The following is a 25,841-nucleotide window of genomic DNA, read 5'->3' as shown; positions in this document are numbered from 1 at the left end:
GGAATGGAAGGAAAAGAGGTTGCTTCCTGATGGTAGGTGATCGCTGGGCGCCTAGGGGGCGCTGGACGGCTGTCAGTGGACTCCTGCAGTACCCGAATAGCCCTGTCCTTAAATTCAGCAAAGTCCAGATAAGGGTTTTGCAAGGTTATGATACGCAACTGTCCTCTGTGGGTACTAGATAGGAGTCCTTCAATGAACTGCTCCTTCAACAGTTTATCTTCTTCTTTTACACTGTCAGGATCAACTTGCTTAACTGCTCGCAGCGCCTCCTGCAGGTTGAGGGCATAGTCCCTGATACTGTCTTGCGGCCTCTGTTTACAGCCAAAGAACTGCATCTTGATTTCAGCTGCAGTACGGGTGTCAAAGGTGCTCTTCAGTTTGGCCAGGACTTTTGCAACAGTCTCTTTGTCAGTGTCCTGCCAGGCTTTCACTTCTCTCAGCGCTGCACGCATTAGCTATCCAATCAGGATATTTACTTTCTGGCTTTCAGACAGAAGGTAGACTTTGAACAAACTGCACAGTCTCTCTTTAAATTCACTCAGGGTGTGTGACTCCCCCGAGTACTGCAGTAGCCAGGCCGCTCCCGGTATGTAGGGCATGGATAGCGGCATTATGGAGACCGTTGCGGCGGGTGCTCCTCCTGGCGGTACCGCGGGGTTGGCAGCGGCGCCTGCCGCTGCATCGCCGTTTGGCGCGGACATCTTCTCCCCCCCCTAGTTAACGTTAGTCAGGGCCGGGGGTTGTGTGAGATCACCAGCGGCCGCTGCACGGGCCCGACGCTCCGGGCTGTAGGCCTCAGCTCCTCCTCTCGCGCGCTGTCCTCTCTTCCCTAGCAGCACTTCACTTCTTCGCGCTCTGCGGCAGGCTCCGCCCACGAAGGCCCGCCTCTTTCTTCCCATGCGCGCCAAGCAGCGCGGCAATGGCAGCAACTGGCGCCAATTTCACACAGTTCACAATCACAGTCTATGGCACACAGGACCCGGGGATACCGGGCTCCATAATTCTGTTCGTGACGCCAAATTGGGTCGCCCTCCCAGGGCTGTGGGGTAATCGGTACCGGGCCGGTGTCAGGGGGATGTGTCACAGCAGCGGTGACCCGGTCCGTGGCCCTGGGCGCCCAAGCAATGGGGAGATGTATTTAATGGTAGAATAGTTTGTGACGCCACCCGTGGTGTTTGGCAAATATGGTGTTAGGCCAACGCTGCATACAGATCCGCTGGAACTGATGGTATGTGCAGCTTAGATGGTAAAACTCCCCACAGGTGGAGCTGTAGTCCCAGGGCAGTGTAGATGTAGCTGGCACGGGGATGTAGCAGTGCCGAAAGCGTAGGGAACAGACAAGACACAGCGGTTGTAGTTTCTGTACCTTTGCTGAGTAGATGCAGTCCAGAGTCCTGATTACAGATTGTATTGGAGCAGGTTAGCCTGGAAGCAGATCAGGATTCTCTCTCAGCAGAAGGGCTGTGCAGTCCCCTTCCTAGCGCTTTGTAGTGTGAAGCACTCCAGTACTTTGTCACTCTGAAATGCCTCTCTTCAGATGTTCCTAGAACTTTACTTGTATGACAGACAGCTGTAGCCTCTCTCAGGGACTCCTCTCCTGAGTCCTGGCTCTCTATTCAATTGCTGTTGTGTCCCAAATCTTTGGTGAGAGCAGGGCATTTACAGCCTCCTACTCCTCTGGTATCTGTGGCAGGACCGTTAGTATCCATACCACGGTGAAGACCAGGCTACAGTCTTTGTGCTCTAGCGGTGAGGGAGCTCTCCTCCCGGAGCTCAACCTCCACCCCGCTCCACACGTCTGCACACGTGGACCTCCTCACACTATCTGACTACTCCTTTCTCCTGACCCTCAGAGAGTACTCTGTTCCTCAATCCTGGTTCAGAGTTCCCCCTGGTGGCCCGGAGTGCAACTGTGCTGCATGCACTAGGTTAACTGCTGGAGAGACCCATCACTGCTTCCAAGCCTGGCATTACCCTCCCCTGGAGGAAGGCAAAGCCAGTGTGGCGACCATACTCCTGGGGGCGCCACATAAGCTTTCCTGAAAAGATGATGGATTTTCAGGTTCCATTTGAAGGATCTGAGGGTGGTGGATAATCGGACGTGTTGAGGCATGGAATTCTAGAGGAATGGGGATATTCAGGAGAAATCTTGGAGGTGGTTGGGTGAGGAACGAATAAGCGTGGAGGAGAGAAGAAGGTCTTGGGAGGACTGGAGATTACGTGAGGGAAGATATTGGGAGATTAGTTCAGAGATATTGGCAGGGGACAGGTTGTGGATGGCTTTGTAGGTCAGTGTTAGCAGTTTGAACTGGATTCGTTGGTGAATTGGGAGCCAGTGGAGGGATTTGCAGAGGGGAGAGACAAGGGAGTAGCGAGGAGAGAGGTGGATTAGTCGGGCAGCAGATTTCAGGACAGACTGGAGTGGTGCAAGAGAGTTAGCAGGGAGGCCACAGAGGAGAGTGTTGCAGTAGTCAAGGCGGGAGATGATGAGGGCATGTACAAGAGTTTTAGTAGGTTGAGGGCTGAGGAAGGGACGGATTCTGGAAATATTTTTGAGGCGACAGGAGGTGGCAGAAGTTTGAACGTGTGGTTTGAAGGACAGGGCAGATTTGAGAGTTACTCCGAGGCAGCGGATTTCAGGTGCAGGAGAGAGCGTGATAGCTGTAACTATCGTGAAAGCTTTGAATTGAATACAATGTGTTTGAAATACAGGCATACATTCTTAGTCGAGATATCCGTTAATGTGTGTGGGGGCCGTTACTCCAACCTCTACACCCGTCAGTGACAGAGGTCATAACCGTGTTACGTTAGTATTATCTGCTGGCTGTTTTATGTATCGGATATATTTTACATTGACTTCTTTATAAACAAACATCCGGAATACACCTTGCTACATCTCAGAAAATAGATTGAACTCGCCTGTCGGCCAATACGGTACCACGGCATATTTTCTTTAATATTTTATATATTTGTGTACATTTATGTACAGTACATGTTCCTATATAGGGATAAACCGCTTATCTCAAGACATTTCAATAATCTGGAGTGTTACAATGGGTGGTCTGTTGGATCCAAGCTAATGTACTAGTTGGTTCAGTTTCGGCTGTGATCACTGATAGCTCCCCATCCCACACAAGATAACTGTCCAAACAACACTTACATCTCCATAGGGAGCACAGTTCCCGCTTTGCTTCCCGGACATATTACCAGGAATAGGAAGGCTGTTGCCCGGAATAGGAAGGCTGTTGTTTTTACTTGTTTTGTTTTTTTTTAAACAAGGTCTTGAAACTCTTAAGTCTAAACTCCCATCCCAGTCACACTTCAAGAAATGCCCACCATGTGGAATATGTTCTCTGCTTTTATTTTCCAGAAATAGCGTTACATATGCACATGGGCCGTGTCTGACATTCTCTTTATAAATAGAGAAAAAAAAAATAGTCTCCAATGGTGGACAACCCTTTAATACTGAAAGAATTCACAAATGTTATTTATTATTTAGAAAGTACCTTGAAGTCAGACAATTTAGTTTCATAGCATCAATGATGTCTGGTAGGGGTGAACACAGACAGAAGAGGGCCCCTGTGCAAGGACAGTATACGAGCCCTTTGCAGTCCAATAGCGCATCATAATGCACAATTCCCCACCTTCTTTGGAGGTAGTAGTGGCCCCCATACCTCTTGGGCCCCTGTGTGGTTGCACTCTTGGTATATAATCTTTGTAGGTCATCTACGTTTCCACATTGCCCAGCATTTGCCCTGTGGATCAGAATCCGATTTTACTATGATGTTGGGGCGATGATGCTAGATACTTCTAGAGTAAGGACAGTTTTCTAACATCTCATTATGGACATTTAAAGGGGTTATGTGACATATAAATGGTGCCTTCTCCATAAATTAGGGTATTGGCCACAAGTTGGTTAGTTTTTATAGGTGGAGGCTTATTATATAATATAGAGATTAGGATATTTAAAGTCTAAATGATTTTAAAGCCGATGTGTTGCCAGATTTTACAAAACATGCTGTATGCATTATAAAAAAAACATATTGCTTATTATTTCTGGATTTTCCTGCTAGTTTGAAAATGATTTTGTAAGTAAGTACACAAGCCTCACCCAGGTGTAAGATCTTTATGAAGTTTGTATTGTGAAATCTGGTGATAAATCGGCTTTGAATACTTGAGTGTAGGAGCCAGCCTTTAACCTTCATTGTTTCAACTATGTTTCTTAATAAAATCTAAAGGCTTCTTTATTGGTTTTCCAAATTCCAGAAAAAAAAGTACAAAATATTCCAAAATTAAAAATGTGACCAAAAGTACAGTATACAGTGGGGCAAAAAAGTATTTAGTCAGTCAGCAATAGTGCAAGTTCCACCACTTAAAAAGATGAGAGGCGTCTGTAATTTACATCATAGGTAGACCTCAACTATGGGAGACAAACTGAGAAAAAAAAATCCAGAAAATCACATTGTCTGTTTTTTTTTCATTTTATTTGCATATTATGGTGGAAAATAAGTATTTGGTCAGAAACAAAATTTCATCTCAATACTTTGTGATATATCCTTTGTTGGCAATGACAGAGGTCAAACGTTTTCTGTAAGTCTTCACAAGGTTGCCACACACTGTTGTTGGTATGTTGGCCCATTCCTCCATGCAGATCTCCTCTAGAGCAGTGATGTTTTTGGCTTTTCGCTTGGCAACACGGACTTTCAACTCCCTCCAAAGGTTTTCTATAGGGTTGAGATCTGGAGACTGGCTAGGCCACTCCAGGACCTTGAAATGCTTCTTACGAAGCCACTCCTTCGTTGCCCTGGCGGTGTGCTTTGGATCATTGTCATGTTGAAAGACCCAGCCACGTTTCATCTTCAATGCCCTTGCTGATGGAAGGAGGTTTGCACTCAAAATCTCACGATACATGGCCCCATTCATTCTTTCGTGTACCCGGATCAGTCGTCCTGGCCCCTTTGCAGAGAAACAGCCCCAAAGCATGATGTTTCCACCACCATGCTTTACAGTAGGTATGGTGTTTGATGGATGCAACTCAGTATTCTTTTTCCTCCAAACACGACAAGTTGTGTTTCTACCAAACAGTTCCAGTTTGGTTTCATCAGACCATAGGACATTCTCCCAAAACTCCTCTGGATCATCCAAATGCTCTCTAGCAAACTTCAGACGGGCCTGGACATGTACAGGCTTAAGCAGTGGGACACGTCTGGCACTGCAAGATCTGAGTCCATGGTGGCGTAGTGTGTTACTTATGGTAGGCCTTGTTACATGGGTCCCAGCTCACTGCAGTTCATTCACTAGGTCCCCCCGCGTGGTTCTGGGATTTTTGCTCACCGTTCTTGTGATCATTCTGACCCCACGGGGTGGGATTTTGCGTGGAGCACCAGATCGAGGGAGATTATCAGTGGTTTTGTATGTCTTCCATTTTCTAATTATTGCTCCCACAGTTGATTTCTTCACTCCAAGCTGGTTGGCTATTGCAGATTCAGTCTTCCCAGCCTGGTGCAGGGCTACAATTTTGTTTCTGGTGTCCTTTGACAGCTCTTTGGTCTTCACCATAGTGGAGTTTGGAGTCAGACTGTTTGAGGGTGTGCACAGGTGTCTTTTTATACTGATAACAAGTTTAAACAGGTGCCATTACTACAGGTAATGAGTGGAGGAAAGAGGAGACTCTTAAAGAAGAAGTTACAGGTCTGTGAGAGCCAGAAATCTTGTTTGCTTGTTTCTGACCAAATACTTATTTTCCACCATAATATGCAAATAAAATGAAAAAAAAACAGACAATGTGATTTTCTGGATTTTTTTTTCTCAGTTTGTCTCCCATAGTTGAGGTCTACCTATGATGTAAATTACAGACGCCTCTCATCTTTTTAAGTGGTGGAACTTGCACTATTGCTGACTGACTAAATACTTTTTTGCCCCACTGTATACAAAAGCACAAACACCCAAAACGCGTCAATTTATGACATGTTCTTTCTCAAAATGCAGATAAGAAAGTCCGAGTGATGGACAAGTATATAAGTAATACATTCTCTTTAAAAATATATATTTTTACATTTTTGTAAAAGTAATTGATTTCATTCTTATAATGGGCTTTCTTGCATTCATAATTTAATTTATTTTTACTTAATTTTTTTTGTATTGGAGTAGCATGATAACAATTAGTCTATATAGTGAAGCATTTTTTTTCAATTTTACGATTCGCTGATCTTGATTGTTACATTTATTTTACGAAATGTAGAAGTTCTGAGTATATCAAATCTTTATGTAATAATTTGTGACGGGCAGTTAATAAATTTTATTTTAGAAAACAAAGTTTATTGTATTTACTTTACTTTATTATTACAGATTATAAATAGTTTTGTGTGAAGTTTTCCTACAAGTCAAATACTGATACATTATGTTAGATCCAACACTTTCCCATATGGAGTCCTATTGTTTTTACAGTCAAAAACTCGAATACATAACGAACACTAAATCACAGGCAAAATGAAGCCACGGATAGTAAAACCTCAGATAGCACTCGTCCGATTAATGTGTTGGTGGGTGTGAGCTCTTTGCGGGGTCTTCTGAGCTCTAGAAGTTCTTGACGTGACTGCAGTTTGCCAAATCGAGTCTTCTGAGCTCTAGAAGTTCTTGACGTGACTGCAGTTTGCCAAATCGTAATGGTGTGCAATACGCACACTGCGACGATTCCCCTTGCTTCACAGCTCGAGCGGACTGTCAGGTGACCACAAGTATTATGCAATTCACATAGTAGCCATGTCGATTGTCCTCAATGGATGAAGAGAAGCAGATGAGTCTTGTCTGCATGTGATTGCAACTATGAAAATTGCATACTGTGAATATAGGGGAATCGTGACAGTGTGCATATTGCGCACTGTCAGGATTCAGCAATCTGCAGTCTGTGACAGCAGAAATTTAAGAGCTCAGGAAACCCCTTTACAAACAAAACTCAGTCTTCATTTTCATGTAATTTTATAATTCTGTATATATTTATGCATTGACTTCATAATAACACAATATTGCCGAGTAGTGAACTAAGCAATCTGCAATCACATAGTGACAGCGGACATTTGTCTAGAGACCAACAAAGCTTGCTAACGTTTATTTTGAAACCCCAGCTCTCTTCAGTGTCAAGTTACAAGAAAAAAGTTTTAGAAAAGTTTTTAAAAGCATAATCTGCCAACTTTAAAGCAAACTTGACAGCTGATGCATGCTGCCCAATTGACGGGCACCAGCTGTATGACCTCTGCCAGGTATGTCTGACTCTGAAATGCTGCGAAGCTTCAGAGAAAGACATACTTTAAAAGAAGTCAGAAAAATGGGTCCTCAGCAGCTTCTCCCCGCCCGTTGCCAGTGACTGACAGGTCTCTCCCTATACATGATGCCTTCTGGGGGGGCACGTGTGCGGGTCAGGCGCGTGTGTCTCCCTGCAGCATAAGTATCACTGCAGCAAAAGTATCGTGAAAATGAAGTTATTACTATGGCAGTTAGTCTCCTGCTATCTTCCTGTCTCTTTTGGGTATGTCTGCTGAGTAAGCCCTTCTTATTACTTCTATCCAGCTTTTCTATTCACCCTCCTACTCCTTCACCATGTTTACATATGCCCTCACAGTGTTTGCTCCTTTAGTCCTCACTCTCCTTCGCTATCCCCAAACCCCAGCACCCTCTAACCAAATAATCATCTCCCCTTCCCTCTTTCCTCCCCACCTGGCCTCCTCTGCTGAACTGCTCCTCAACCTCAAATCTGTCCGAATGAAACATAAAACAAGCTGCCCACTCTCCTTCGCTCATCTGCTCTCCCTTTCTCTGCTTCTCACTGCTGGCGACATATCTCCCCATCCTGGACCCCCACAGCTCTCACCCCCCACTACTTCCCCTTCCTACCGCTCCCTATCTAATAAGAACTACCACAATCTTTCCAACTTAAAACCTGTGCCATTGACACCCAACCCCTTGCTCCCTCTCTCGGGAGCACTTTGGAATGCCTGCTCCATATGCAATAAGCTCCGTGTGATTCATGACCTCTTTCTCTCTCACAATCTTGCCTTCGTCGGCCTCACAGAAACATGGCTGACACCCTCTGACACCGCCTCGCCTGCTGCGCTGTGTTACGGCGGCCTCCACTTTACCCACACTCCTCGCCCTGGCAACAGACACGGTGGAGGAGTGGGTCTTCTCCTTTCTTCCAACTGCACCTTCAACCCAACCCCACCTCTTCCCTCCCTAATCCTCCCCTCTTTTGAAGTCCACTCTGTCCGCATCTACTCTCCCTCCAACCTCCAAGTGGCCGTCATATACCGACCTCCAGGCCCGACCACTGCCTTCATTGACACCCCCACTATCATCATGGGTGACTTCAACATCCCCACTGATACCCTTCAGTTAGCAGCCTCCAAACTCCTGTCCCTTACTTCATCCTTTGGACTTACTCAGTGGTCCTCCTCAGCCACCCACACAGATGGACATACATTAGACCTGGTCTTCACCCGTCTCTGCTCTCTTTCTAACTTCACCAACTCTCCTCTCCCTCTATCTGACCATCATCTACTCACTTTCTCATCCCTGTCCTCCTCACCTGGCACCCATGTCCAGCAACACGCACACCCCCGCAGAAACCTTGCACACCTAGACACCCACGCGCTCTCTGACTCTATTCTACCACTGGCATCCATATCCTCACTCCATGACACAGACGGTGCCACTGCTTTCTACAATGCCACTCTCGCATCAGCTATTAACACGGTTGCCCCTCTCGTTCATGGCAGAATGCGACGTATCAATAGACAACCCTGTCACAATAACACCACTAAAAAGCTCCGGCAAGTGTCCAGGATTGCAGAGCGGCGCTGGAAGAAAACAAATTCACAAGATGACTTCACCCCATTCAAACAGGCAACACTCGATTTCAAATCTGCCCTCACCTCTGCTGAACAGGCCTACTTCACAACCCTCGTATCTTCCATATCTTACAACCCAAAACAGTTATTCAAAACTTTTAACTCCCTCCTCCGCCCACCACTGCCTCCTCCAACCTCCCTCATCTCTACCGAGGACTTTGCCACACACTTCAAAAACAAAATTGACCAAACAAGGCAAGTCTTCATCACTCAACCACCACAACCCCTTTGTATACCAGACCAATGCCCAAACCCCATAATCTCACTCTTCAACATCACTGAAGGGGAGCTTAATCGTTTCTTCTCCAAATCGCACCTCACAACCTGTGCACTTGACCCCATCACATCCCACCTCCTCCCCAACCTCACCACCACACTTATCCCATCCCTAACTCACCTCTTCAACCTATCACTAATGTCCGGTACCTTCCCTTCTGCTTTCAAGCATGCCACAATCACGCCTATCCTTAAAAAGCCATCCCTCGACCCAACCGCTATGTCCAGCTATCGCCCAATATCATTGCTTCCATTCGCTTCCAAACTCCTGGAACAGCACGTCCACACTGAACTTTCCTCCCACCTATCATCTAACTTGCTCTTTGACAATCTACAATCTGCTTTCCGCCCCCTTCACTCCACTGAGACAGCCCTGACCAAAATTACTAACCACCTACTTACAGCCAAATCAAATGGACAATACTCTATACTCCTGCTTCTAGACCTGTCCTCTGCATTTGACACAGTTGACCACTGCCTCCTACTACAGATCCTCTCCTCCTTCTGCATCAAAGGCCTTGCCCTAGCCTGGATCTCCTCATACCTTTCCAACCGCACATTCAGGGTCTCCCACTCCCACACCACCTCCTCATCCCACCCTCTCTCTGTTGGAGACCCCCAAGGCTCTGTTTTAGGACCGCTACTCTTCTCAATCTATGCAATTGGTCTGGGGCAACTCATAAAGTCCCACGGATTCCACTACCACCTTTATGCTGATGACACTCAGATCTACCTCTCTGGCCCAGACATCACCTCTCTGCTGTCCAGAATCTCAGAGTGTCTATCAGCCATATACTCCTTCTCCTCTCGCTTCCTCAAACTCAATGTAGACAAATCAGAACTCATCATCTTTCCTCCATCTCACAGATCTTCCTTACCCGACTTAGCTGTAACAATTAATAACATCACACTTTCCCCACTACCAGAAGTCCGCTGCCTCAAATTAACCTTTGACTCTGCCCTGTCCTTCAAACCGCACATCCAAGCTCTTTCTACCTCCTGTCGCCTCCAGCTCAAAAATATTTCCAGAATCTGTCCTTTCCTCAACCCTCAATCTACTAAAATGCTTGTACATGCCCTCATCGTCTCCCGCCTCGACTACTGCAACATCCTTTTCTGTGATCTCCCTGCTAACACCCTCGCACCTCTCCAGTCCATCCTTAACTCTGCCGCCCGACTAATTCATCTCTCTCGCTACTCCTCCACTTCTCCCCTCTGCAAATCTCTTCACTGGCTCCCATTCCCTCAGCGTATCCAGTTCAAATTACTAATACTGACCTACAAGGCCATCTATAACCTGTCTTCCCCATATGTCTCTGAATTAATCTCCCGATACCTTTCCTCACGTAATCTCTGGTCCTCCCAAGACCTCCTTCTCTCCTCCACACTTATTCGCTCCTCACCCAACCGCCTCCAAGACTTCTCCCGAATAGCCCCTATTCTCTGGAATTCTTTGCCCCAACAAGTCCGACTATCAACCACATTTGGATCCTTCAGACGGAACCTGAAAACCCACCTCTTCAAGAAAGCCTACAGCCTGCAATGACCCCGCTACCTCCGGTGATATCACCTCAACCAACACCGGAACTGCTGCAACCCACGAACCTACTGTCTCCTTCCCCACCATCCTGTAGCATGTAAGCCTGAAAGGGCAGGGTCCTCTCTCATCTCTGTATCAGTCTGCCATTGTTAGTTTGTTTACTGTAAGTGATATCTGTAATTTGTATGTAACCCCTTCTTAAGTACAGCACCATGGAATCAATGGTGCTATATAAATAAATAATAATAATACATGCAAGTAGAAACCTGGGGGGGGGGGCCCGCTATTTTATTAGAAAGTAAAGGCTATGCAGACAATTGTGGGCTGATATTAATAGTTTGGGAAGATCCGTGGGTATTACCCCCTTCCCAGGCTATAAACATCTACCCCCAGTCGCTGGTTTTCACTCTCCGGACTGGAAAATTGCCCATTCAATTTTTTCCCATTTTTTAAAATAAACAGCTATTACGTTTAATGCCGAGGTCACACTTGCAAGAAACTCGCACGAGTCTTGCACCTCAATTCCCGGCACGGCCACCGACACTCGGGACCGCTCCGGTCCGCGTGCCAGCGGTAGTGCTGGGTATTGAGGTGCAAGACTCTTGCGAGTTTCTTGCAAGTGTGACCCCGGCCTAAAGCAGATTTTTTCTATTGATAGATATATAGATAGATAGAGATTTATCTATTGTAGTGCAGCGGTGTCCACGCTGTGCAGTGATGAGGTAGTGACCCAAGCAAGTTCAAACCAAAACGTGCTTAATGTCCAAAAATTCACACAGTGCTCAGTACGCTGTATCCTCTGGATCGCAGCCAGGAAAACGCAAAACAGTCCGTGACCTGTTGCCATGAGCGACCACACTACCGTGTATGCAGGTGTGCCAGATCGTTTGTCTCCGCTTGGCCCTGTGTTGCCTCACACAGGGAGTGCTCTGCAGACCAACTGCTCTGTCTGCTTGCAGGACCAAAACTGACACACCCAAACTCTTCCTGCCGGGTTTTTTTTTTCCCTTCACTTCAATCTGTGGCCATAGGCCACTTATAAGATTTGGGCTGGAGGAAATGGACCAGACCCCACTACCTTCCTGCAGTCCGCTTCAAAAATAAAAACCCATACCGGGTTTTCCTGAACAAGCTCCTTGGTCAAAATAACTTGACGAGGTTCAAACTTACTTTTACTCTGCCTTGTGACTCACAGGCACGCTGCTGTGACCACAAGGCACTCCAGCGGATCTAATATGCATCTGAACGCATCCTGGGGGACACATAGCGACCCTCACATATGACCCCGGTCACTGCCTCACATACCCCCCCACTGTTCAAACTTGTCACCATACAGGGGGCCCATGACAGGGCATGTGCATTTCCCTGTGATTTCCCTCGCCCGATGTTCCACTGAAAAACTAAAGTTTTGTAAGGACAGCAACCATCTGGTGACTCCGGTATTACTCTCTTTTGCTTTTCTCATCCAAATGAGGGGAGAATTGTCCATTACCAAACAAAACTGACGCCTGAGCAAATAGTAGCGTAGGGACTCCAAGGCCCACTTAATAGCCAAGCACTCCTTCTCCACTATGCTATAATTTTTCTCTGCTGGGATAAGTTTCCTGCTCAAGTAGGTGACTGGATGCTCATCTCTGTTCACCTCTTGCGATAGCACCGCTCCTAGACCTACCTCTGAGGCATCGGTTTGTACAATAAAGGTCTTCTTGATGTCGGGGCTGATGAGGAACCGGCTGTCCACACAACGCTGACTTCAGGGATTGGAATGCTTTCTCCGCCTGAAGATTCCAACAGACCATCACTGTCTTCTTACCTTTTAACAGTTCCGTTAGGGGTTCTGATTTCCCTGCAAAATTGGGTATAAACTGGCAGTAGTAACCAATGATGCCAAGGAATGCCCTCACCTGTTTGGTACTTAAGGGCTTGGGCCAGTTTTGAATGACCTCAAGCTTGTTTACTTGGGGCTTGATTAACCTGCGGCCAATCACTTATCCTAAGTACTGGGCCTCCGTGAGACCTATCGCGCATTTCTTTGGGTTTGCTGTTAACCCCACTACTCTAAGAGACTCCAGCACTGCTTGCACCTGGGACAGATGGGTCTCCCAGTCGGTACTAAAGATGACTATGTCATCCAAATAGGCCGACGCGTGATCCCAATGAGGCGCTAACACAATGTCCATCAGTCTCTGGAATGTGGCCGGAGCCCCATGTAACTCAAAAGGCAAGACGACATATTGATAGAGACCCTCTGGTGTTATAAAAGCGGTCTTTTCTTTCGCTTACTCACTTAAGGGGACCTGCCAGTAACCTTATGTGAGATCCAGCATGGTGAAGTACTGGGCCTCTCCCAGTCTCTCAATTAGCTCGTCCACCCGTGGCATGGGATAGAGGTCAAATTTTGACACTTCATTTAACCTCCTGATGTCATTACAGAAGCGTAATGACCCATCTGACTTTGGCGTAAGGACAATGGGGCTGGTCCACTCACTTTGGTATTCCTCAATAACTCCCATCTGGATCATTTGCTTCATCTCAGTGGTGATGGCTTGCCTTTGGGCTTCTGGCACTCGGTACAGTTTCATCCATACCCTTACCCGGGGCTCGGTGATAATATCATGTTGTATCACCAAGGTCCACCCCGGCAGCTCCGAGAATATGTCCGTATTCCTCTGCACTAGGGCCTGAGCCTCCCTCCGCTGCTGTTTGGTGAGAGCATCATTTATTTTAACCTGACCCGCTGCTGTCTCCTTGGCCAGTGCCAGAGGGACTCCTGTTGGTACAACTAGAGTTGCCTCTATGACCAAACATTCCCGGTCCTTCCAGGCCTTTAGCAGGTTTACAAGGTACAACTGCTCGGGCTTCCTTTTTCCGGGTTGGTGTACTCTGTAATTCACTTCCCCCACCTTTCCCCGTATCTCATAAGTGTTAGGCGTCAGGTTCCTGCAACTGCACAGCAGGGATCCAGAACCTTGCATTCAGCGGTCTCCCATTCTCCTCGACCGCAGAGGAGCCTGCTCGGCAATATCGTCGTTCCCGATGCTCTGCTCAGACCAGCTCTGTGGGTATGGCTGTTGCTGCCACCTCTGGGCCAGCAATAGCAACACAGGCTGCTCAGCAGCAAACCACTCCAGAGGCTAAGTCCTTCCGTCGCTCCACTGAGCATGCTCACGAGACTATCTCCCATTGGAGATCGGGAGTCACATGCACAGGTCCTTCTCCAGATTTGATTGGTCCATCTCAGGGATCTGGAAGCTCCCGGAAGGTCCCAGCTATAAAAGGTTCGCATGGCCGCTCGACCATGCGCTAGTATAGACTCTAGTTGCTACCTGTGTGAATGATGATGGATGCATGGACTTGCAAATGACTCATTAAGATTCCCCTCCCTCTGATATTACGTGGGTGGATAGGGAACTAGTGATAGAGTCAGCACCAGTCAGTGGCAAGCTACAGACCACAGTGCATATCATCCACGGTACTAGCATCCGACAGTATGCCTGCAACCCGGCATTGTCATCCTGTGGCAGTGTCTGTCGCCGCGCTGCAGTCAGCAGTCCTTATTGGCGTCCGCAGTTGCAACGCCGCATGCACTGTAGGTCTAGAAGAACGCTGCCCCAGTGTCTTGGGCCCGAGTCCTGTGACTTTATACTGTGCGTGCATTCCGCTGAGACCTGTAAGTTCAACAGGCTCAGCATTTGTGTTTAAAGCCTCGGCGTCTCTGTGAATTAACAGAGTCTGCCCTTTGCACACCGGGTGACGTTCAACCCATGTGTGCTATACCGCCATATCGAGCGTCTGCCATTACATAGCAGCAGTGTAACACCTCTGCACGGTGGACCCCGGGCGGCGAACGCACTTTCTATTATTTAGTGTGTTCCGCCGTCCCTAACATTAAACTAGCGCCGGGGTCTGGCTAGTGATGGCGGACAAGCAGCAGCTACTGCAGTACATTCGGCAGCTGGAGGGCAGGTTGGCGGCTCTAGAGAGTCCCATCTCAGCTGCGAACGCTACTGTGGCCGCTGTCCAGGCATTCGCAGAGGCTGTCTCTCGTATGCCCACATCCACACCTGCGCCGATATTATCCCGTCTCCCGTTGCCCGACAAGTTTTCGGGTGACAGCGCCACCTGTAGGGGTTTCGTGATCCAGTGCTCTATCCTGCTTGAGTTACTGGCCACACGATTCCCTACAGAGTGGGCTAAGGTGGGGTTTATTGTCTCCCTCCTGTCGGGCAGGGCGTTAGAATGGGCCACGCCACTGCAGGAGCGTGATGACCCCATAGTTCTGAGCGCTGCTCAGTTTCTAACGTCACTAAAGCAGGTTTTTTTGGGACCACGGGTCACTCACGACACCTCTCTCCAGTTATTAGCCATAACACAGGGATCCCTCTCGGTCAGCCATTATGCCGTTCGTTTCCGGACACTGGCTTCCGAGCTGGAATGGCCTGATAAAACACTCGTCCCTGTGTTCTGGAGAGGGTTGGCGGAGCATGTCAAAGAAGCTCTAGCTACCAGGGAGGTCCCTGTAAGTCTGGAGGAGCTGATTTCCATTTCCACTCGCATTGATCTCCGGTTTACAGAGCGCGGGCTGGAGCGTGCGCAATGCAGACAAAGGGTTAAGTTGGCTCCCACTTTCTCTGAGCCTCTTAAACCTTCCGCTCTGGAAGTCATTCCTCCTGAACCCATGGAGGTGTCTCGCACCGATGCCAAGCCACGTCCTGGGCAAAACTCCGCTCGCTGTTACCAGTGTCGACAGTTTGGTCACCCGGCTAACAGGTGTCCGCAGCGGTCGAAAAAACGATCACGTCCAGTGGTAGTAGGTGAGGGTCTATCTGATATGAAACCTTTCTCCCCCAAAGCGGTATTCCGAGGGACGTTAGATAGCGGTGCTTCCACCTGGGAGGTAGAGGTCATGGTGGACTCCGGGGCAGAAGGAAACTTTAAGTCCTCGGCCTTCGCCCAAAAGCAAGCAATCCCGCTGGTGCTACTGCCTCACCCCGTGACCATCAGGGTGGTCAACGGTTCAGCCTTACCATTCCAGGTTACCCACCAGACAGCACCTCTCGGGCTCTCAATCTCACCATCTCACTACGAGACGTTGTCCCTGCTCATTATGCCAGAGGGCATAGACCAGGTGCTTCTCTGAGTTCCGTGGGTCCGTTGCCATTCCCCTCATATAGAGTGGTCCTCAGGGAGTATACTGGGTTGGAGCAAGGACTGTGAAGGAAGGTGCTTGAGGGGCAGCATTCAAGTAGCCTCCACGGATGTGCCCGTGGATCTTTCCACGCTTCCCAGACACTACCAGCAGTATGCGGACGTCTTCTCCAAAAAATCAGCAGAGACGCTTCTGCCGCACCGTCCTTATGACTGTCCGACAGACCTTTTGCCAGGCACGGAACCTCCTAGAGGCCGCGTGTATCCTCTATCTCTCCCGGAGATGGATGTGGCGCCCCTGAGGCTCGGTCGCCACAGAGGTACTGCACCTTCCTCTCTCTCTAAAGGTGTGGTACCCCACCATCCAGGTAAGGTGGGAACTCCTATTCACACTCCAACACTCGCTCCCCACACAACAGGGTAGTTCTGCACAACCACATTGCGGCTCAGTGCTTAGAGAGTAGCAGAGCACCTTTGGTGGTTCCCTGCTTGGAACACTGGATGTGCTCGGAGGTGGGTGGAGTTAAGATATATAAAAGAGTGGGAAAGTGTAGGATGACAGGTCAGTCTGACAGAAGGTCAGTCGGGTAGGAAGTCACTCAGACAGGAGTGAGGATCCCTGGAAGAAGGGATGGAGGAAGGAGTGCTGCAGCTGCCTCAGTGATCTGAGCGAGCTGGCACGGGAAAGGAAAAGAAGGAGAAAGACGTAGAACTGAAACCTAAGCTTCCATAAGAGAGAGAGAGACAAGTACGGAACGAAGGAGTAGAGAGAACAGAGAGGACGTGGGTTGGAAGAGGAACCCTACCTATAGGTTCTCAGCGCAAGGTCGGGGCCCGGTCCCCGAGGTTGTGTGGACACTTATGGTTCTGCAGCAGACACCGGTGGAGTAGTTGGCTGTAAATGCATTACTCCCATCTAAGACTTGGGGCACAACAGCAATCGGATAGAGAGCCGGGACTCAGGAGAAGGGAGTCCCCAAAGCAGGCTACAGCTGTCTGCCATACAAGTAGAGTTCTTGGAGACATCTGACAGGAGGAACTCCAGAGTACCACGGTACTGGAGATCTTCACACTTAAAGGCGCTATAGAGGAGACGTTCAGGAAAGGCACATAAGTTGGCGGAGTGTTGGAGGGGAGCTTTCCATCTTGCCTGGAGGTTGACTGAGTCCCTGACCCGGAGGACACGGCACAGAAGCGGGCATTACTGACTGTGAGTAAAGCGTTGGAACTACATGCCCTGGTGTCCTCCATTCCTTCCTGCGTCCGTCTGCCTGACACTGCTACATCCCCTGCGCTGGACACTACACCACCTAAGTGTACCTCACATCTACACTGCCCTGGGACAACAGCCCTGCCTGTGGAGGGCTATACCATCATTGCTGCACCACACCATCTGTCCCGGAGGATCTGTCTGCAGCGTCGGCTTAACACCTCCCTTGCCGAGCACCACAGGTGGCGTCACGAACTATTACATTCCATTAAGTACTTTCCCCCATTACTTGGGCGCCCAGGGTCACGGACTGGGTCACCGCTGCTGTGACACATTCCCCTGACACCGGCCCGGTACCGAGTACCCCACGGCCCTGGGAGGGCGACCCAACTTGGCATCACGAACAGGATGACGAGACCCGATGCCATCGGGTTCTGTGTGCCTGAGATTTGTTGGACTTTGAACTTTTGAAAATGTGCAGAAGACCAATTTAATAGACTGTGACATGGATACTAGAAATGGCCGCTGGCTCGGAGAAGAAGGGCGTGAAGAGATAGGAGGTCCTAGGAAAAGACTGCAAAGAGTCTTGGGCCTCCCCTGCCTGAATTACTGTGACAGCGACATGGCCCACACCCCGAGGGGTTTATATACTGGCTTGGTATGGAGACGCTGGAAGAAGACGCCGCCCCAGAAGGAGGGGCAGAAGAAGACAGTGGCGGGAAAGGGGTCGAGGCGGGGAGAAGAATGCCAGAACGCCATTTTGGAGTGAGAGGGAAGGAGGCCTGTAGAGCGTGCGGAGGTTAAGTCGGATCTCCCCGGCGCCATGGCTGAAGGCTCCGACCCCGTCTCTGAGATGAACCGCCAGCAACTGGAGGACAAAATTGCCCAGCTGACGCACCACCTGCAACTGAGGCTGGAGGCACTATGGATATTGAATCTGCAGCACGCCCAGGAGGGGCCTACACCTGTGGTACCCGCGATCCCGGTACCAGCCGCTGCTGCACCGGACCTCTTCCCGGCAGACCCTGTGGAGTCTGCGACCGCTGCCATGTCACCGGCAGTGTGTCTTGTTCCCTCTCTGCCGCTACCACCGGAGGAGTTGTACACAGACCAGGGAGCTGAAGCGGAGGAAGAGAAGCCCCTGCCCGGACCTGACGCGGCTGCGCAGGTCCCGCCAGCGACCCCCACGGAGCCAGAGCTGCCAGTGGCTCTACCGTCGTCCCCGGTGTCTCACTGGGCAGCGCCCATTGCCACCATGCCTGCACAGGAGCAGAGACCACACCACCAGGAGACACCAGGTATATACCCCGGCCCTCCTATTGGGTTGTGTAGTGTCGTGATGTCGGCGATAAAGAATTCAGAGACGTACGCTGATGTGCTGGTGCTTGGCTGCCAGGCCGTGCTTATTTTTATGCCTTACTTCCTCCTCCCTCTCTACGTCCCTCCCCCGACTCCTCCTCTCCCCTACATCACTGTTACTAGGCAAAGAATGCAAACAAGGGCAACAGCCCACAAACAACAGTAGATGTGACAACATCACACTTCTTCTTTTCTCACAACAAAAAAAAAACTGAAACATTTGAAGAATATTGTCGTTCAAACATTAAGTCTCACTGCAGAACATAGTCTGTAAGGTGGGCAGGAGGTCTTCGATAGGTCCTAGTCGGATAGCGGTGAGACAGCCCATCACCAGATGAGCCCTGAGTATCCCCGGAGACATCCCCTGTTAGGCTTACGGCATCTCCAGTCTCTGGCAGGAAGTCGTCGCTCTCCGCTTCCTCAATAGGCGTGGTTTTTGGGACGTGGCCCCGGAGTTTTTTAAAGTGGGACACATTTCGTGTGACCTGACGACTTTGATTCCGGGCAGTAACCATGGTGCCCTTAACGTCTATAACTTGAAAGGGTTCCGGATAGTACGGTGACGCAAACTTGCTAGTCGCTTTTAACCTTTGTGCCAGGACCCAATCGCCCACCTGTATCGCCGGCTCTCTGCCTCGATGGTTGCGCTTATCTGCGTACCGTTTCATCTTTTCCTTTGATATGGAGTCATTAATAGAAATCGGGGTCTGGACGGAGATTGCTGGAATGCTTGGAAGTTTGACCCGTAAGGGTCTGTTGAACAGTGCCGTTGCAGGTGGTATTCCCGTTGTAGAGTGGGGTGTAGCCCTGTACTGTCTGAGGAATGCGTTCAATTCTTGCTGTAAGTCCTTGTGCTCCATGGTAGCAATCCTTAGGGTCTTGTTGAGCGATTGCATGAATCGTTCGACTTCTCCGTTGGCCTGAGGCCAGCAAGGAGTTATTTTCCGGTGTGTGAAACCCAGGTAGGTTGCGAAGGACTGAAAGTCTGTGCTATTAAAAGGCGGTCCATTGTCAGATTTCACGATCTCAGGTATGCCATATGCCGAGAAGATCTTGTCTAATTTTGGTAAAACAGCCTTGGCCGAGGTTGTAGAAACATGTTCGGTGACTGGAAACCTTGAAAAGTCATCCATGATCACCAGTAGATAGGAGCTATCTGGTAGACTGCAGAAATTGATGCTAACAGCTATCCATGGGCCGGCTGGCAGGGGTGTCATTTGTAATGGTGCACGTCTATGGGCAACTGTAGTGGCTTGGCACGGTATGCATGTTTCAACGAGTGCCTCTACCTTTTTGTCAAGTCCAGGAAACCACACTTTCTCCCGAAGTAGCTGCTTCGTTTTCACGACCCCTTGATGAGCTTCATGCGCCAGATCCAGTACCCTGCTCTGAAGTTTCTGAGGTATCACCAGGCGAGTATCTCTTAAGAGCATATTTGAGTCTGATACTGATAGTGAATGTCTCGCGTTAAAGAAAACCTCCAGGTACCCAGCCTGATCAGGAGGGTGAAGGCGGGCCTCAGCGAGAAAACTGCTCCAGTTCTTGGACCGAACCGTCTCTATCACAAATTGAAGTTGGTGATCGGCATCCAGCGCTTGCTTAATTTCCTGTATGGTCATAGCTTTCGGTACCGAATGGGCGACGACAAAGTTGACATGCTCCTCCGCCAGAATCGTCGCGGGGATGTCGTCTGTGGTGGGCTGTGGTGCTGGGTGTCTCGAGAAGTAGTCTGCGGGATTTCCAGCTCCCGCCTCGTATCTCAACTGGAGATGATAGTTCTGTAAGCGGAGCAACCAGCGTTCAAGACGCGGGGGAGGCTTTGACAAGGGCTTATTGAAAATTGGAACGAGGGGCTTGTGGTCAGTTATCACTGTGAATTGATGTCCAAAAAGGTATAAATGGAAATGAAGGCACCCCCACACAACTGCCAGGGCTTCTCTCTCAGTTTGTGAATATCGCTGCTCTCTATCCGTTAGTGTCTTGCTGGCATATGAGATTGTGGATATGTCGCCTGCGCTAGACACTTGTGTGAGAATTGCCCCTAGGCCTACTGGACTAGCATCCACCAGTAGCTGTGTGGGTTTTGACGGGTCAAAATAGGCCATGACAGTGTCGCTGGTTAGGTTGGTTTTCAATGCGTCAAAAGCTGCTTGCTGCTCAGTACCCCATGTCCACGGAGAGTCTTTCTTTGTGAGCTTTCGCAGAGGTTCAGAAACAGTGGCTAGGTCAGGTATAAATCGCCCACAGTATGTGACCAGTCCTAGGAAGCTGCGAACATCTGACACATTTTGCGGTGGGCTAGCCGATTTTATGGCAGCCACTTTCTGTGGGTCAGCTGAAACTCCTTGTTCAGAAAAGATGTATCCAAAAAAAGTTAATGATTTTTGGTTAAATTCACATTTTGACGGATTGACAGTGAGATTGCAGGCTTGGAGTCTTTGAAACACTTGTTCTAGGTGATTGTCATGTTCCTCTTGGGTTGTGCCATAAATGAGAATATCATCACTGATGTTGAGGACTCCTGCAATGCCAGACAGAACCTGGCTGACGATATTCTGAAAAATTTCTGCGGCCGATGAGATGCCAAAGTTCAATCTCTTAAATCTGCGCAGGCCCACATGCGTGCTAAAAGTTGTAATGTACCTGGAGTCTGGATGCAATTCAAGTTGATGATAGCCCGAGTTTAGGTCAATTTTTGAAAATACCTTCGCACCATTCAGGTCTGCGAGAATGTCATCAATAGTGGGCGTGATGTGCCTTTCTCTTTGGATCGCCCGATTGGCGTGGCGCATATCCACACATAGTCGGATTTTACCTGGCTGCTTCGGTTTAGGTGCAACAACGATCGGTGAAACCCAGGGGGTCGGGCCTTCAACGCGTTCGACGACATCGGATGCCTCCAGGTCTTGCAGTTCTTGCTCCACAAGCTTGCGGACATGGAATGGAATGCGCCTGTGGGGCTGAATAGAGGGCTGTACTGACGGATCTATATGCAATTTTATTTGAACATCCTTTAGCTTACCTAGGCCTTTAAAGAGATTTGGGTACTTCTGCATAATGTGGTGGGCCGAAGGACCTGTAATGCTGTTGACAAGGTTCACAAGGCCCAGAGATATTGCACTGGTACAGCTGAGAAGTGTGTCCGCAGAGCATTCTACCACATAAAAGGTGTCAGTGATGGACTTTCCTTCAGCTGCAACTTCTGACTGAAATTTTCCGCACAGGGGCAGTGCAGCTGCTGAGCCATAAGGAAAAATCTTTATATTAGTACTTTGTAGAGTAGGTTTGTTTAGGAGCTGGTTGTAGACAGTATGACTGATGACGTTGACTGATGCCCCCGTGTCTACCAGGGCTTCTATTGGATTGCCATTCACTAGGATTACTCGTTTTGGATTAGTAACTGCGTGCACAGTATTAGATCCCTCTTCCGTCACGGAGAATAAATAGGTGCTGTGGGACTCGTCATTAATCTGCAGTGTTTGGATCTTTGGTGGCCTAGGTTGTGCGGTGGTATGAGGAGATTGTGGCTTGGATCTACACACCTTTGCAAAATGATTTTGCTTTCCGCAATTATGACAAGTTCCTCCCTTTGCTGGGCAGACATTCTGGTGAGGATACGATCCACCGCAGTTGTAACATGTGGCTGCCTGCGTGCGAGGCACATTTGGTTTCTGTGTAAGCTTTGCTATAGAAGATGTCACGTCTGGCTCATGCTCGATGTTCTCTATCAGTTTAGCTTGTTTGTCTGCAGCATCATTTATACGCGCTGTATCTAGCAACTTCGCTAACGTCATGGTGGGGTCTCTGAGTGCTTGTCTCCTTAACTTGGAGGAAATACATCCTTGTACGATCTGCATTTGGATTTCTTTGTCTACTTCCGCAAATTCACAGTGCGCTGCAAGGTGTCGTAGCCGGACATGATGCTCAGCCATGCTTTCTGTCGGCGACTGCTTTGACTGCCTGAACTTAAAAATTTCAAATGCCGGATTTCTGTGAGGGGAGAAGTGCTTGCTTAACGCAGCTTTGCTGAGCTCATAGTCCTTATCCTCCCCTGTATTCGGCAGAGTAGTGAATATATCGTAAACCTGCTCCCCTGCGTAGTGTAACAGCATGGCTTTTTTCCGGGTATCATCAGAGACATTCATGGCTTGCAGAAATATCTCGAATCGCTTTAGCCATTTATCCCAAGATACTGCCAGGTTTGCTTGGGACTGATGCACATCAAAAGCAGGAAATGCGGGTAGACAAGCCATAGTGAGTGCTGATAGCCTTGTAGACTGTTCGTGGGACTGAAATACCTGTGGCTGATGAATGAACGCTTCCTCGTCGCCAGTTGTAGTGTCGTGGTGTCGGCGATAAAGAATTCAGAGACGTACGCTGATGTGCTGGTGCTTGGCTGCCAGGCCGTGCTTTTTTTTATTCCTTACTTCCTCCTTCCTCTCTACGTCCCTCCCCCGACTCCTCTCCCCTACATCACTGTTACTAGGCAAAGAATGCAAACAAGGGCAACAGCCCACAAACAACAGGAGATGTGACAACATCACAGGTTGCCCTCCGAATTCACGTTGTCAGAGGCGGGTTTGCTGCACCTCGAAATGGGGCATATGGAAGAGTCCGCTGGGGGCGCTAGTCAGTCAGAGATGGGGCGGTGGAGGAGGTCCCTACTGAGAAGGGAACGGCTGGAACAGGCGCGCACGATTCGACATCTTCAGGGAATAGAGGAGTCTAGGTCGCTTTGGGAAAGTGACCTTGGGATCCCTCCGCTGCCAAGTCCCCCCCCTTTTTGCAATATATTTTTTTACTTTTTTATTCCAGGATATTTGTTTTGTGTTTTGCTTTTGGTTTTCTCTGTGTAAAGGTCATGTGTTCATATGCAATTACATTTTGCATGCACATTAATTTACTTTTTCTGCTCAGACCCAGTTTCTTATTTGTTTCAATGTGCATTCTGTGCATATAAGGGTGTGACCGCCCTGTTTCTGAGTTGGATAATCCATCCTGTCTGGCCTATACTATTACTGGTGGTTCAGTCCCTCTGTCCTTGTTCACATTTACGTCACTTGACAAGTGGAAAGGTTTTAAATACAAGAGTTAGGACTGTCCCACAAGGGTTGCCGTGACGTGGCGGGATGGCTTCTACATTATTTTGATCAAAATTATGTTAACTAAATACCCTTATTATTACTATTATTACTACCTTCATGCAATTTTTGCAATATATTTTTTTACTTTTTTATTCCAGGATATTTGTTTTGTGTTTTGCTTTTGGTTTTCTCTGTGTAAAGGTCATGTGTCCATATGCAATTACATTTTGCATGCACATTAATTTACTTTTTCTGCTCAGACCCAGTTTCTTACAAGTCCCCTTATAGTTGCCTATCAGCACCAATAAGCTGCGGAATCCCTCGGTGCTAGGCCTCGTACCAGAGCAGCGGAATCACCTATTGAGGAGGAGCAGTTGATGGGCATTGAGATGCATCATGGGTTCCCTTTGCCACAGCTTCAGTGCCCTATAGCAAGAAACCAGAATCAAGATGAAGATACCACATCTGGTAGCAGTTCCCAATCGGCTTCCAGAACCCCAGGAGGGGACAACACTAGTGATTTACAGTAACTCTCATGACCCAGGAGGGTATTTAGCACCGTTGTGCCTTTTTGTTTCCATATCATGGTTTAGTTTTTTGGTTTTCCAGAGATGCCCTGTTTTGATTGGCAGCGTTTCTACATTTGGAACTGAGGAGATCATGAACGCTGTATGATCCAAAACTGTTATTGTAAATAGTTGCACCTCTTTAGGTGCCCTCTCTTGGTTTTACATAAGGACACTTTGCGAAGATGATGTTAAGATTTTACATAAGGACACTTTGCGAAGATGATGTCTACCTCAAAGGACACTGCAAGAGATCCCGGCTGGGAGCGGTGTCCAGCACTTACAAGAATAATTGTTGAAAGTTTTAATGTGAAGTATTTTGATAATGATGTATGTTATGAGAGTATTAGTAACTAGGAAATGGCTTTTATATAGAATGAGAAATGTTTTGATACAGAGATGAAAGATTTGAATAAAGAGCTGAAAATGTAAATGGTGAACTAGGTCACAGTTGTCACTTGAAAGAGAAGAGAAATGTGTTGTCATGATCTCAGTGCGGGTTTGACTCGCACACGTGGGTTAATGTCTGGAACCAGTGCTGATGACTGGCATTTCTGGGGTTAAAGGTTGTGATCCCGGTGCAGGCTTACCTGCACACCTGGGGCTATGATTGTGGCCTCTCCCTGGTTCTGGGGGAGGCTTCTTATAGCCTCAGGACGCTCCCATCCCCGTCAGTTATACTTTCGCCCTTGGCATTGTGTGGTGACCCCTGAGTGTGTTTGTGCTGTGTTCTGGTTACTTGATTCTCTGTGTATGACTCGGTCTGTTCTCTGGATATCGCTTTGGATTCTGCCTGGTACCTTATATGTCTGTTTGGTTTTGATCTCTGCTTGGCCCTGATTATCCGCTCTGTCTCATCCCTGGTACTGTACGGTGATCCTGTGTATGACCTTTGGCTTTGTCTGACCTCCCGTCTGTTTGTCCCTCCTGTACTTCATTTGCCCGTACTGTTGTGACCTCCGTTTTGCCTGACTCTGAGTTGTTGTATGGTGTCCTGTCATATCTGAAAGCAGGACGCTAAGCCCCGCCCCCTTGCAGTCACATGACCATAGGTCCTGTGCAAGCTTGCTCATTTTCAGTGTCCGCAGGTCCCGTGCCTCTTTACTTTCCAGCGCTGACTGGACCCTGACACTATTAGCTTGAAGCACGCTTTGTCACCTCTGCTGCCCTGCTCCCCAGGTAACTCTTAGCACTGCTTCTGTACTCAGGACACGTGCACTGGCTCTATGAGCAAGTGTAGTGCGGTGTCTCTGACATTATAACTGACCGTTTCAGTTATAAAAAAAAAAAGTGTGTGTTATCCTCATGGATCCCATACAAGCCTTGTCTGATCAGGTCAAGCACATGACCCAAATGTTCCATAAGCTCAATGTGGAACAGCGCACGATGGCCCAGACCCAGCAACAGTTGGTGGTTACTGTGCAGGGGGCTGTCGATGCAGGGGCTTCTGGTTCTGGGGGTAGGGATGTGTCATTAGCATCCCCCGAATCTCCGGTCAAATTACCAGACCTTTTCTCAGGGGATAAAAAGGAGTTCAGGTCTTTCAGAGAAGGATGCAAGCTTTTTTTTTTCTCTAAGGCCCCGCTCCTCCGGGGATGAGTTACAGAGGGTGGGGGTCATTATTTCCCTTCTTCGGGGGGGCTCCGCAAGCATGGGCTTTCTCTCTGTCTTCCTCTGCTCCTGAACGTATGTCAGTGAACGCATTCTTTGAGGCCCTCGGGCACATTTATGATGAACCTGACCGAGTGCGATTGG

This window comes from Dendrobates tinctorius, unplaced genomic scaffold, assembly GCF_039654945.1.
Source record: "Dendrobates tinctorius isolate UK_male_01 unplaced genomic scaffold, ASM3965494v1 ptg000038l, whole genome shotgun sequence".
Lineage (NCBI taxonomy): Eukaryota > Metazoa > Chordata > Amphibia > Anura > Dendrobatidae > Dendrobates > Dendrobates tinctorius.
The sequence above is the reverse complement of the archived record's forward strand: the minus strand, read 5'-3'. Positions refer to the sequence as shown.